Genomic DNA, 13,808 nt, shown 5'->3' with positions numbered 1-13,808 from the left:
TACATTAGCTTTCTGCCACTGAACAGGAAAAGGCTTGGTCTTTCCAATGATGAAATGACACTAATCATGAAATTAGAGGAGATAGCATGTACTCAGTTGGAAGCGACAGCAGTTTCCCATAAATGTATCATAGCCCTGGCTCCTTTTGATAAGTTGGAATGATGTCACTCCCTGCAGCCCAGACCAGGGCACACTCCACTTCCCCTGCTCTCCCCACCCCCAGCACCTCTTCCCCTATCTCGCAGTGGGTCCAAAGGGAAGGCTTCAGGGGAGCCAGATTCTTACGCTGGGGTGTGTTTTCCAGCTGTGGTTGCTCGCCTGCCTTGGTGGGAAGAGCCTGCAAAGGACCAAGAAGGAAAAGAAAAACGTTAAAGAAAAATCAGTGAATTGCATATGGTGCCCATTAAAAATAATAAATAGGCCAGAAGATGAAGGGCTGAGCTTACATATGTGAACCTGTCTCTGCCAGGACCCTGGCATCCAGAGCGAGCAGGAGGGGCTGCTTCCTGTTCGTATTGTCCTGCCTCAGACCAGAGCAGAGTGGCAAGAGCTTCTCTGAGCAGCCGGGAGAGGGAAGGGGCGGGGGTGGGAGCAGAGACTTGAGGGTTTACCCAGCCCTAGTCCCCATCTTCTCTGTGGGCTCTTCTGACAGGAGACTATCTTGACCACAGGGCCTCCAGTCAAGGAAGAGGGAGACATGCGAGTGACTCTTTGGAGAGTCAGAGGGGCGTGGGAGCAAGATTCTGTAACACTGAGACCCAAGCCTCCACTCACAGCTGGAAATGAGACTGGCTGAGTTTATTTCATGGCCCAATGTATGGTCTTCTTCCCAGTTCTATTGTGTTGTCCATGTTGTCTGTCTGTCTGTCTGTCTATCTATCCATCCATCTGAGACCCGTAATACTCATATAGAACTAAGATGGAGAAGAGTCTCTTCAAGATGACTTGGAAGATGCGTATGGAATTAGCCGTGAGCCTCATTTCCCCTCCCACCTCAGATTTATGTTTTGGGTCTTTAATTAAGGGTTCCTTGGATGAGTGCCCCCTTTCCTTACAAAAATCATCTGCCTCTCTCAATATGCTACTAATATTGATTTTCATTTTTCAATTAATATTTGAGCATCTAATTGGTTAAAGAGGCTGAGAGGTACAAGAAAAGGACTTACATGCAAATAACCAGTATCTGAATAAGCAGATACTATTTTGAAACTAGATATGTGTTTAGTGTATGTATGCATGTGTGTTTACATATGTGTTTACAAATGTGCTTTTTAATTTTTAAATACTGTATTAGTTTTTCAAAACGACTCAAAATATGACTACCCATAATCCCAAAGAATTTGTAAAAAATAAAATTTACACATGTACACAGTTGGAAAGTACTGAAAGGTGTGCTTATTTCTTATAAATTGAAGCATAGTCGGTTTAGAGTGTTGTGTTAATTTCTGGTGTACAGCATAGTGATTCAGCTATACACATATATACTCCTTTTTGTATTCTTTTTCATTATAGGCTGTTACAAGGTATTGAATTTAGTTCCCTGTACTATACAGTAGGGCCTTGCTGTTTATCTGTTTTATATATAGTAGTTAGTGTCTGCAGATTCTGATCTCTTAGTTTATACTTCCACCCCCTCTTCCACCCCTGATAACCACAAGTTTGCTTTCTACGTCCATGAGTTTGTTTCTGTTTTGTAAATACGTTCATTTTTTTTAGATTCCACATATAAATTATATCATATGGTCTTTTTCTTTCTCTTTCTGGCTTTCTTCACTTAGTATGACAACCTCCAGGCCCATCCATGTGGCTGCAAATGGCATAATTTTATTCTTTTTTATGGCCGAGTAGTATTCCATTGCATGATGTGTGTGTGTGTGTGTGTGTGTGTGTGTGTACGTACATATAAAAGGTGTGCTTTTAAATGTCTTATGTATACATCCCCAAACTCAAATGCAAAACTCTGGCAAAACCTCAAAACTTGTTCCAGTTAAAAAACCCCAGAGTATTAGTTTCCCATGGCTGCCACAAAAAAGTATCACCAACTGGGTAGTATAAGACAACAGATGTTTATTCTGTCACAGTTCTGGAGGCTAGAAGTCCAAGATCAAGGTGTCGGCAGGACCATGCTCCCTTTTTGAGCTTCTTCTATGGTTACTGGCAATCCTTGGCTTCACTCCAGTCAGTGCCTCCGACATCACATGGTGTTATCCCTCTGTGTCTCTCTGAGCCTCTTCTCCTCTTCCTGTAAGGACACTGGTCATAGTCAATTAAAATTGACTCCAGTATGACCTCAACTTAACCTACATCTTCATTACATCTACAGAAACCCTTCTTCAGAATAAGGTCACATTCATATCTATGAGGGGTGAAGACACAGACATATCTTTCTGGGAGACACAATTTAACTCATACCAGTTAAGAATACTCAGTTTCTTCCTAGGGCTCGTGTTAAATTGTATACATAAAATTACCTAACATTTTATTGTTTCAGAATAATTAGCTGAAGAAAGGCCACCAACATGCTTCCCTGCGGGTTTTTCCCCACGTGACCAGGTGAGAGTAATAACCCAAATCTGGGGGGAGGTCTTTAAAGCCAGTCTCTCCAACGTGTTCCCTCCCATCTTCTAAATGAACCTTGAGAGCTCAGGCACGAGGGCTGCAAACAGCATTTCCACCACATGGGGGCAGATGTCGGATGGCACAACTGTGAACATTAAAAAAAAATCCTATTCGGGTCAAAGCACTGGCATTTCTGGCTGAGCCTGAGGCTGAGGCTGAGGAATCTCCTGCGTCTGTTTTCATCAGGGGAAAAGTGGGCAAAGGTGATCTGAGGGCTTTTTGTCCTGCATGAATCTGTCATGGGGAGAGCAGGAAGGCTATTGAACTACAAAATATATCTTGAAGCTCTCCTTTCTCTCCACTGCACTAGCTCGAACTGCCATCACCCAGCTCCATCCGCTCTCCACACAGCAGCCAGCCCTTAAAAGCCTCAATCGAATCATGTTCCTTTCTTGTTTAGGCTTTCTATGAGTCTCGCCTCCTTCCACTGCATCCAGAGTGAAATCCCAAAAGCGTGGTCTGCATGCTTCTTTTCTACAGTTGCACAAACCTCTGGGAATTGAGTTGACTCTTTCGGCCTGCCTTGGTTATGCACCTACTGCTAAACCAGTCCCCAGGGCCAGGGGAGACATGACCTTCTAAGAAGCCAGGGTCCTAGAGTGGGAGATGGGCTTAGCACCACCCAGGCCTGCACTGACGTGGGGGAGTCCTGGGACCTCACAGAACACCAGTGAGCAGAGTCTAGAAGAGAGGAGGAGGGAAGGTTGACAATACACTGTGACAAAGGGCCGTCATGAGCCCCTCTTCTACTGGAAAGTTCTCTGGCAGAGATCTGGTAGGACCAGGCCAGATGCAGCAGCCCCAGGTCTACAGGGAGGGGGCTGGCCATAAAAGAAAGGAGAGGGACGTGTTTACTGAGGAGTACAGCACAAGCAAGGTGTCGGAAGAGGGTAAGGAAGGAAAGGACCATTTAGAAGCCAGGGGAGTGGTGTTACTCCATTTTCCTGGAGATTCTACAGAGTTCTGGAAAGGTCACTTCCGGGGTCACTCAGATGGCACGCTAGGGCTAGAGTCCAGGGAACCAGCGGGTGGAGACCTCCTGCCCTCCTTTCTGCCTGAGTCATTGTATTTGCTTTTGGGAGGGCGGGGTGAGAGAGGGGCAGTTAGTTCTTTGGGAAAAAAAAAGAAAGACTCTGCACTCGGAAGGATCATTGCTTTTCTGTTTGGACCCAGAGCACACTGATCTGATGGCGGAGTGGGTGGGGTGGGGTCTGCACGGGGCTGTGGCAGAGAAACGCCGCGTTCCTGGCTGGAGGTGCTTCTGTTGGTGCAGCAGCCGGCTTGCGTGGCTCGGATTTTCCTTTAGAGATTTCTTTGTCATGATTAAAGTTTATACTCACAGGGTCATAGGCTGAGTAAATATTTTCTTAGGCAAATCTGTAACTTATTGAAACTGAATGTGCATGTGATAATGCTTTCGTGCCGGCAGTGGGGCTTTTGGTGAAGAAATCAAGAAGAAGGTGTATACAGAACAACTTGTGAGGATTTGCCGGGGGGAAAGGGGTTGCCTGCTCTGCTCCAAGGGTGGCCGTGGACCCATACGCTCAGGAAATCAGACCTGGAGCAGCCCCAGCATGGACCTGGGTCTGTCCCTCGGGTCGTCATCTGCGCCTCTCTCCTCCTGAGCTGAGCCAGCATAAGTGACCTGTGTAAAGAACTGCCTGGGGGCCATGCTCAGCACAGGGTCACGTCCCAGAGGGCACGTCCCTGTGACAGTCACAAAGCGTTAAAACTTCGTCTAAATTGTTACCAAAGTCAGTCCAATCAAAATAGAAATATGTGCACAATTCATAGCAAAATGACTCCAAATATCTCTCCATTCTTCCAAATGTCTCTGAACCTTAGTTTTCTCATCTGAAAAATCTAGAGAATAATCTTGTCCACTTTGTAAGATGTTGGAGAGCACTGACTGCCAGGCGTATATTAGCCATCATCCAGTGCAAAGTGGGACCCTCACTATCCCTTAAAACTCCCCTGGGCTTAAGAATGAATCCTGTAAAAATGGCACAATGCCCAACACACGCATGAATTCTGAACACCAGACGTTCTCGGCTGGCTTCCTCTTGGCTGCCACAGCCTCTTTCACACAGGTCTGACTGCAGTCAGAGCTCCAGGGGAAAGCTGTTTGCAGAGAGCAAGTTGGGGAGAGGCAGGCTCAGAGGGTTTCCACTTGGGGTGCTCAGAACAATGACCATCTCCAGCTCGATCTAAAGCCTTCGATGGAAGGGGCAGCATAGTTGGGAAAAGTCAGGAGTTTCCATGGGATAGCCCAGGAAGTTCTGAGCACTGGTCTAAAAATAGTGATATTAATCATGGGGCTTTCTCAGTACGGCCACTCCAGCCCCCTTCCCCTTGCCTTTCTCTGTGAGAAAGGGGGGGAAATGGAAAGCTCACCTCCTTGGCTTTAAGCTAGGAATGGCCATGTGACATGATCTGGCCAATCAAATGGAAGTAAAGAGCTCTGGGAACTTCTAGGAAGATTTTCATTTCCTTTCTGCTTTTCCCTTCCATCTTTCCCTCAGAAATGCAGACAGGATAACTGGAGCTGTAATAGCCATTTGAGGGTCATGAGCGAAAATTTAAGAGAATCACAGAGACTTCATCCTGACATCTTAGAACCTGTTGAACCAACATCAGCAGAAGTCTACTGGACTTCTTGTTGTATGAGGGAAAAAAAAAAGCAACCTCTTAAGTGTTTAAGCTATGTTATCAGTTAAGGTACAGTCTAACCTTCTGTGACAAAGGCACCCTAAAAACCAGCAGCTCAAAGCAGATTGTTCCTTCTCTCTCTAGCAGTTCAGAGGTGAGAGGTACAGAGAAGGCTAACTTCTCTGCTCCATGAGGTCACCCAGGGTCCCAGGGTTGTGCTTTACCATTTCCTGGATTGTTACGCTCCATGCCATGTTCAAGGTGGGCTTAATAGAATCATGCCTGCATTCCAGTTCCTTAGGAAGGGGCCAAAAAGACTGGAAGCCAAGCAGTCTCCTTTGTAATGGGCACGACCCAGAAGTTGTATGTCACTACTGCTTATGTCCCATTGGCCAGACCTTAGGCACATGGCCTTGCCTAGCTGCAAGGGAAACTGGTATTATTAAAAGGAAAAAGGGGAGAATATGTATTGGGTGGCCATTTGCCATATTGATTGCATTTTTTGTTTTAGCTAAATGCATTCTCTAATCAGAGCATTAATTATAACAATAAAATTAAATTTATTAAGCCCCTATTATACAGCAGGTCCTATTTTAAGTGCTTTGCATTCAATGCCCCATTTATTCATGATTTCTAAGAGTGGGTAGTTTTAGCGGATAATCATTCCAGGATTTTTCTTTAGAGCTGGATGCCTGGAAATCAGAGGAAGGATTTACAGATGGTTCGTTATGACCTAAGCTCAAGTAGGAATTCTCCTGAGTGTTATGAACATGGAGACCAAGGGTAATGTTATTTTAGAACTGGTTAAATTATAAGGCCATGTGAGTCACAAAAGGTGCTTAAACCCACCTAAGAAAAATGTTGAATTCAGATAAAGGAAAGACGATGTTGGGAGTCATGAGGGCCTTTCAGATAGCAGTTGATATAAAACAGGGGCTGGCCGACTATAGCTCATGGGCCAAATGTGGCCCACCATCTGTTTTGTAATCAAAATTTCACCAGAACACAGCCTCACCCATTTGTTTATGTATTGTCTTTCATGCTATGATGGCCAAGTTGAGTTGCGACAGGGATTGTATGGCCTGCAAAGCTTAAAAATACTTATTATCTGACCTTTTGCAGAAAAAGTTTGCCAACTTCTGGCATAGAAGTTGGATTGGTAGAAGGGATGGAAAGGGAAGCATAATGTAAGTGGGAAGAGTAAGTCAGATCTAGGTCCAAATGTCAGTTTGGTTTTCATCAGCTTTGAGTATGTTAACTTCTCAGAGCCTCAGTTTCTTCATCCATAAAGTGGGGATAATGGTAGCTTCATCTCCAGGGCATCATGATGATTAAATGCAATAGCATGGTACCAAAGGTGAATAGTGCATGATTGTTTCTTACTCTCTACCCTTCCCCAGTCAGATGTCAGTAAAAATATCTGGACAAAGAAAGACACGATGTGTCTCAGAGAGGCAGCTAATGTGATGGGAGAAAATGGTGCATCAGGAAAGTGTGGGAGGTGAGGATAGACTCTACCTGCTAGCAGGAACAGCTATGTAATGTGCTGGCCCTGTACAAAATGAAAATGCAGGGGCCTTTATTCAAAAATTATTATTAAGAATTTCAAGATGGCAACAGCAGAGCACTAAGCCAAGGTCAAGCCCTCCTAAGGGGCCCCATGTGCTCTGCGCACATGGCTGTGAAGCGTCTAGTCACCAAGGAGGTCCCACCATCCTCAGGGCAGACTGTGGAAGAGCAAAGGGGATGTGGGCCCTTGAGCAGTGGAGTTTGGGTTCTAGTCTCGACACTGATGCTTGCCGGGTGTCTGGGCTGATCAATTACGTGTTCTGAGCGCTGGTGTCATCTGTAAAATGGAAGGACCAAATGAAACTGTGTTAAGTCCAGCGTGTGGCACTTCATGCCCTTAGTAAATGACAGTTTTCTCTCCTTTGATGAATTTATTCTTTCTTGGTTAACATATTTACTTTACATATTGTGTTGATCTGGAACCTCATAGAGAACACAACAGCCTACAGATTGGGACCAGACTAGACTTTGCTTCTCAATATACAGTCACTTCCATGCCGATACCACATCACTTTCTCCAGGACTGCCTCCTAGTGTTTTGGAAGCTCAGAAAGGTGCTAATGGAAGGGAGAACTGCATCTTTCTCTTTGCCAAACTCTCCGCCTCCCCATGCCTTTGAAGTTTCCAGAAATGCTCCATTGAAAATAAAAATTCACTTTCCAAACAGCCCATGTCTTGCATCCATTTGGTGGTAACATAATGAAATTATAGAGATCCTGCTCATGGCCGGGGCCCTCGGTCCTGCAGCAGATTGAAGCATCCATGCTCCCAGGAAGGGGCAGGAGCTCCAGGCGGCACCTCCTGCGAGATTTGTATAATGTGCATCTGTCAGGCAGTAATTTGGAATTTGCGGGCTAGCAAGTGACACCTGCCCTCCCAGGAAGCCACTCCTGCTCTCTGGAGGGAAGTGATGGGTCCCCGTTTGGGGAGGCGCTGGGGTAGGAGGGCCCAGGGTGATGGAGGTGTTTCCAGGCTCTTAGAGAAGCTCTATCGTGGAGCCAGGAATCAGCCGGTGCCACACGGAGGATTCTGCTTTGCTCTCATTTTTAATAAAAATGGTGGCTTTCTCTCCACATGTTGTTTCCATTGTTCTGAAATGAGTCTCGGAGGCTGCCAGCCTTCCACTATCCAGGTAGAGAAGCAGGGTAATGCATATTTAACAATCAGTGCTTTTAGCTGCTGGACGAGGCGTGCAATGGGTTTAATCATGTGCTGAATTTTGAACTTGGCAACATGAGCACGACCTCTGCCTACTGGGACAGAGAGTGCTTAAAACCACCTAAGAAAAGTGTTGATTAGGGGCCTGATAAATCACTGGGGGATGCTGCAGTTTAGTTTTGTTGCTGTTGTTGTTTTTTCAATGGCACCGTGTGAAGAAGCCTTGGAAATGAGTAAAAAACTCATTTCTTCGGAGTCCATCTGGGCAGACAATACTTTCAGTGTGTCGGATTCCCATTTCCGGTTCTGCAGTTTCTGCTGGTGTATTTGGCCTTGGCGCGTGCTGGTGGAGCTTGGAGACGCAGGCTCTGAGCACACAAAGAGAGTGAGTTACATGCCCTTACAGCTCCTTCTACAAAGGGAGGCATGCAAGGAGGTCATTTCTTTTGGTTCAAATGTACAAACAAATCCAAACGGCTGGATAACCATTTCTCCCTCCTCCTCCCCCCGGCACCACCCCAGGGAGTATACAGTAGTCAGCATTACACCTTGAACTTCTTAGTCAACAAAAGTCAATTGTTCTCTCTAGCCAGTCCAGTAGCCCTCCGCTGGTCAGCTTAAGGTCTCCCACTGCTATTTAAATGCCAAGGCAGACTCAGCATTTACCAAAAATAAATGTTGAAGTAAAGATTTGACATTTATTTTCAAAGTGAGAGGCCATCTTCCCATCACAGCATCCAGTTTGTTAGATATTTTTTTTATTGGACCAAATGGTTCATGTTGGCAAATAAATATAAATCAGCTTATTAGGCCAACAGGCTTACACGATCTCTGTTCACCAGGCTTTTATTGAAAAGGTAGATTCTGAGTTTTTTAGGTGCAGACATGAGCTTTCTTGGTAATGGCCTATCAGAGTATGCTAAGGCCACAGCCTTGCAGATCTGATGTGTGAAGTTTGCCGAATCTTTAGTTTGTTAAATTTGGGATAGCGTGATCTCCAAGGAAGGTAATAGAAAATGGAATAGAGCATTTTAGCGGTGGACTTACATCCAAGTCATGTAAGAAACTCCCCTAAACAGCTCATCACAGTTCACTCCTGGGGCTTTGAAGAAGGGTGAGTTAGCATGGTAATAGACCAGTGCTCAGTCTGCAGAGTTTGGATACCAAGTAGCGTTCTGGTTCTGCGTAAAGTGTTGTACTTCGCTCCATTGTTTCTTTGTGGTTTCAGATGACCAGAGTACCCGGGTTCTTACCCTTCTTGGAAGCATTTGTTCTACTGCCCCTTTCCTTCCTTCCTGTCCACTTGAGGTAGTTGATCGGGCATGGCCAGGATTGCAGAGTCTGTGGTCAGAGGGCCAATGTTATGCCATAATCCTTAGGAATGACTTCTGGACAAGGCTGGTTATATAATTTGTGGGGTCCAGTGAAAGATGGTTATTTAGGTCCTAATTCAAAAATTATTAAGAATTTCAAGATGGTAACAGCAGGGTCAAGCATAGAGCCCTTCTGAGTCCAGGGCCCTGTGTGACGGCACAGGTCACACACCCATGAAACTGGCCTTGCTTCTGGGGGTAAGTAAGCATGGGGTTAAGGTGAAGGAAGTCATCACAGTTCCACTTTTGATTCTTCTTCCTGAGAATCTAGAGGGGAACACCTCTCAGAATTAGCGACCCAGCCCCCAGCCCTCCCTGCAATGGGAATGGACCTGGCCCTCATGGAGTGGACAGATGCTCCAGGAAGGAGCATCTCTCCAGAGTGTACCACATTAAGCTCCTGGAGAAAACCAGACAGAGAAAGCTGGTCCCTGTGTATGGCTGCAGCAGACTGTTCAGGGACAGAGGAAAGCCACTCAAGGGCAAACTTTCCTGCTGGGACTGCTCCAGCTTTTAGTCCCCCTGCTTGTTCCTTTATTCCCTCCCCTATAGGCTGGTAAATGGTGAAGTGGTACTAGAAACCAGCATCATCCAACCTTCTACCTTACACACTAAGACAATTCTAACAGTACTCAGGGAACCAGGGAGGAAATCCAAGGAATAGGTATCATACCATCTTTACTTGTTTGAGACAAATCAGAGGTCTGAGGAGATGTGCCTCAAAACAGTAAGCCAATGAGAGACTCATGAAAATCTTCTATGCTGTAAATGATGAGACCCGGCAGGCAAATGATAATGAACATATATTTGAAGAAATAAAGTTTAAATATGAAATTCTTATAAGAATAGGAAAAAAAGGTATTTATATGAAATAAGAGATGATAATTAGTTAATTAGACAGGCTGAAATAAAAGAGTTGTTGGCATAAGTAAGAAAAAATTTTGTGGAAACAAATCATGCAAAAATAGAATCTAAAATAATACTATGATCATTTACGAGCAGGACTGACACTGTTGAAAATTTTTATCAGATGTAGAAATCAGGCTTGAGAAAACCCTCCCAGAATTCAGAGGAAAAGGTCAAAGAGAAGAAATCAGTCAGAGGGATAATAATTGATATAGAGATGAGATTACATGGCTATATGTGTCCAAGTGGAGTTGCTGAGGAAGAGAAAAATATTCAAAGATATAATAGTAGAAAACTTCCCCAAACTAAAGAAAGAACTGAATTCATAGATTGAAAGTGTGCTTCATATACAGGTAACAGTAATTTAAAATTGCCAAGACCCAGATAAATATCCAGATCTTAAATATTCTTGAATTTTAAAAGCATTCCTTGTTACCTAGAGTGGGAAAAAATTGTCAGTTTTGCTCCAGAATCTTCTGCAGCATTAGAGCTTACAGGACAATGGAACAACATTCATAAAGGTTTGTGAGTAAAAAGGACTTCAGTGCAAAGATTGTAGGGTTGGCTGTAACACATGCTTTTTGTGCCCTGCACCATGTTCTCTCAGGCCACCTGTGATTTCAGCTGTCTGTGGTGATAGTTCCCAGACATGCTGTCACATGCCCCATCAAGTTACTTGGGGAGTTTTTCTGCCTAAGAGCTCTATCCAATGCTGTAAAAGCCAGAAGTAAAAGAAAGTTGGTGTTCTTGAGGGCAACTCTTGACCAATTGGAGATGGAAGTTGGTGAATGAACACTCTAGTCTTCCATCCTTTGTGGAACAATTTTGAGACACATTCTACATGGTTCCTCCAGGGTCCCCAGTGGCATTGATCCCCAGGTGCCCACTCAATCATATGCCCATTATCAGTTTTTCTATCTTCCCTCTCTCTCTCTGCTCCCTCACTGCTGTTTCTAGGAACAGCTCCAAAATAAACTACTCATTCCCAAGTTCTTGTCACAGGCTGGGTACAACCCAAACCAAGATCCCCTACCATTACTTATTGTTGTATGAAAGCAACAGAAAGAAATTTTCACATATTTAAGGGCTTAGAAAATGTACATCTCTGACTTTTTGTGATAAAATGAGAGATGAACAAAGTAGATCTCATGAATGAGGAAGTGTGTAATGAAAATTTAAAAAAGACCAACAGTGAGCATAGAAACCAATTAAGAATGGAATTATCCAAATGACTGTGGTGAATGTGTTTTAAAGCAATGTAAATATTATAAACCTTGAAAAGACAGTGAAAAATGACATAATAATAAACATTAAGCTGTATTGTTTTTTGATGTTTATTAGTCAAGGTACATAGCATAAAGTATAAATTTTAAAGTCTAAAAGCTATATCTTTAAGATCAAAAGCAATCTTATCCCTTCTACCCCTGTTCCTGAGTCATCCAGTTTCCTTCCCTACACGTAGTCCTTTTACCAGTTTATTTTGTGTCTTTCGGAAATATTCAACTCGTATGCCAGCAATTCCATAGGGACCCCCTTTTTTGCACAATGAACATATTAAGGAGCTTTGATATTTTCACCTGGTGAATTTTGTAATAGTGCATTGTGGACATCATTTCTTCTTTTCTACAACTGCAGAGTATTCCTCTGTATGGATGAACCTCAGGATTTAGTGAATAACCTTAGCTAAGGTATCATGTTACTTGTCTCCTTCTCCACTAAAACTCTTTTCTGTCTTATTTTCCATGACACCATGCTTTCCTGTTGCCCTGAGACTTCTTTGGTTGCACCTTCTTGTCTCCTTTGCCATCTCCTCTTCCTCCACCTTGTCCCCTGAATGTCAGAGTTACTTGAGTCTTGCTCTTAGGATCTCTCTTTTCTCTCTCTACACTCCTCCCTAGGTATGCTTACTCATTCTAGAGCTTTGAAACCATCTATATGCTGATGCTTGCCCAAGTTCTATATTCAACCAAACCTCATGTCTGAACTTCCTCATATCTCCCATAGGCACTGCAATCTTAACATGTCCCAAACAAGACTCGAGGTTCCCCTCCAACCTGGCTTTTCTCCCAGTCTTCCCCAAGTCAGGTCACAAGAGCATCATTTTTCTAGGTTCTCAAGCCAAATCCTGGATAAAATTCTACCTCCAAAATATATCTACAGTCCTTCTACCTTTTTCGTCTCTGCAGTGCTACCACTACTGTGCTGACCATTTTCATCTTTCTCGTGGACCACAGCTATGTCCTGGCTGGTCTCCCTGTTTCCACTCTGTATTCCTACAACCTATTCCGCACTTGGCAGCCAGAGAGACTTTGTAGGATGTAGGTCAAACTTTTGTTTCTGAATCATGCTGTGATATAGCAACTTGTTTTTGGGTTTGACCCCCTGCAAGACTGAGGTTTCCTTGAGACACGACTTGTCACTGATCCTCCAGCTCCTAGAGCACTGGGTACATCTACTAAAGTAGGAAATTCACAAGGAAGTGAGTTTCCAAATTACAAAGAGTACGTTTAGGTCAGGTTAAGAAGATATTTTCTGAATCACTATTAAAATAAGGGTGATTAGGGCCAATGGAGGCTATCCTGACCCATCTCCCATCTCAATGCCCTTTTCTTTTCTTTCATTCTTCAACCTTCAGATGACTTGAAATAGTGTTTTAGAGAAGCAAAGATCTCTATGGGCTACCATATTTCTGAGTCTTTGGGAAGGTTCCCTGTCAGTGTGTAGGGAGCTTTAACAATAAAATAATAGTACTGAGAAAGACTCAAGATTTCATGTTATTATTCTATTGTGAACAATAATGATTATTACAATCTATTCCACTGTATGGACATTTTAAAGACTGGTTAAGCAACTGAGAATTAATTTATTGGTAATGAACATTTGCATCTTCATTAGATACTCACAAGCCTACTACATTATCATTATCTGGATGCTAAATTTTAATTGCATGCAGCCTGGTCCCTCAATAATTAACACATTGTATATCCCACCTAATTCACAAACTAATTGTCATTTCTTAGATCTTAATATTACTTGCTAATTTTGCCATGGATAAAAAAAATCTGACTGTCAAAACTCCAGAGAAAATGACATTATACAGGCACAATAGTGACAAAACAAGTTAATTTATTGCAAAGTTACTGAGAGAAGGAATTTTTAATTGCGTATTTGTTACCTTCATAAAAGACATAAACGGCTTTTTACTTACATATTTGCTTGTTTCTTACATATTAAAAAAAGTGTTAACAAGCCTGATTAAAATTAATTGCAAGGTCCGAGATCTGAGTGGGGATACCAGCGTTAGCTAACTTCTAATTGAAGCTGAAAGAGAAAGAACGAAAGGAGATGTTGGGTGGAATGGGAATCAGAACAGATGTTTGACTGTGGAGATGGAAAATAATTAAGTGACCTACCAAGAAAAAAAAATCATCTAAAGAGAAAATCAAACTTGATAATAAATAGGAAAAATTTTATCCTGGTGATATTAACAGTTGGTAACAGTGATCCGCTTCTAAAGGCTCAAATGGAACAATA

The sequence above is a fragment of the Camelus dromedarius genome, chromosome 8 (genome assembly GCF_036321535.1).
Source record: "Camelus dromedarius isolate mCamDro1 chromosome 8, mCamDro1.pat, whole genome shotgun sequence".
In the NCBI taxonomy this organism is placed as follows: Eukaryota; Metazoa; Chordata; class Mammalia; order Artiodactyla; family Camelidae; genus Camelus; species Camelus dromedarius.
The sequence above is the reverse complement of the archived record's forward strand: the minus strand, read 5'-3'. Positions refer to the sequence as shown.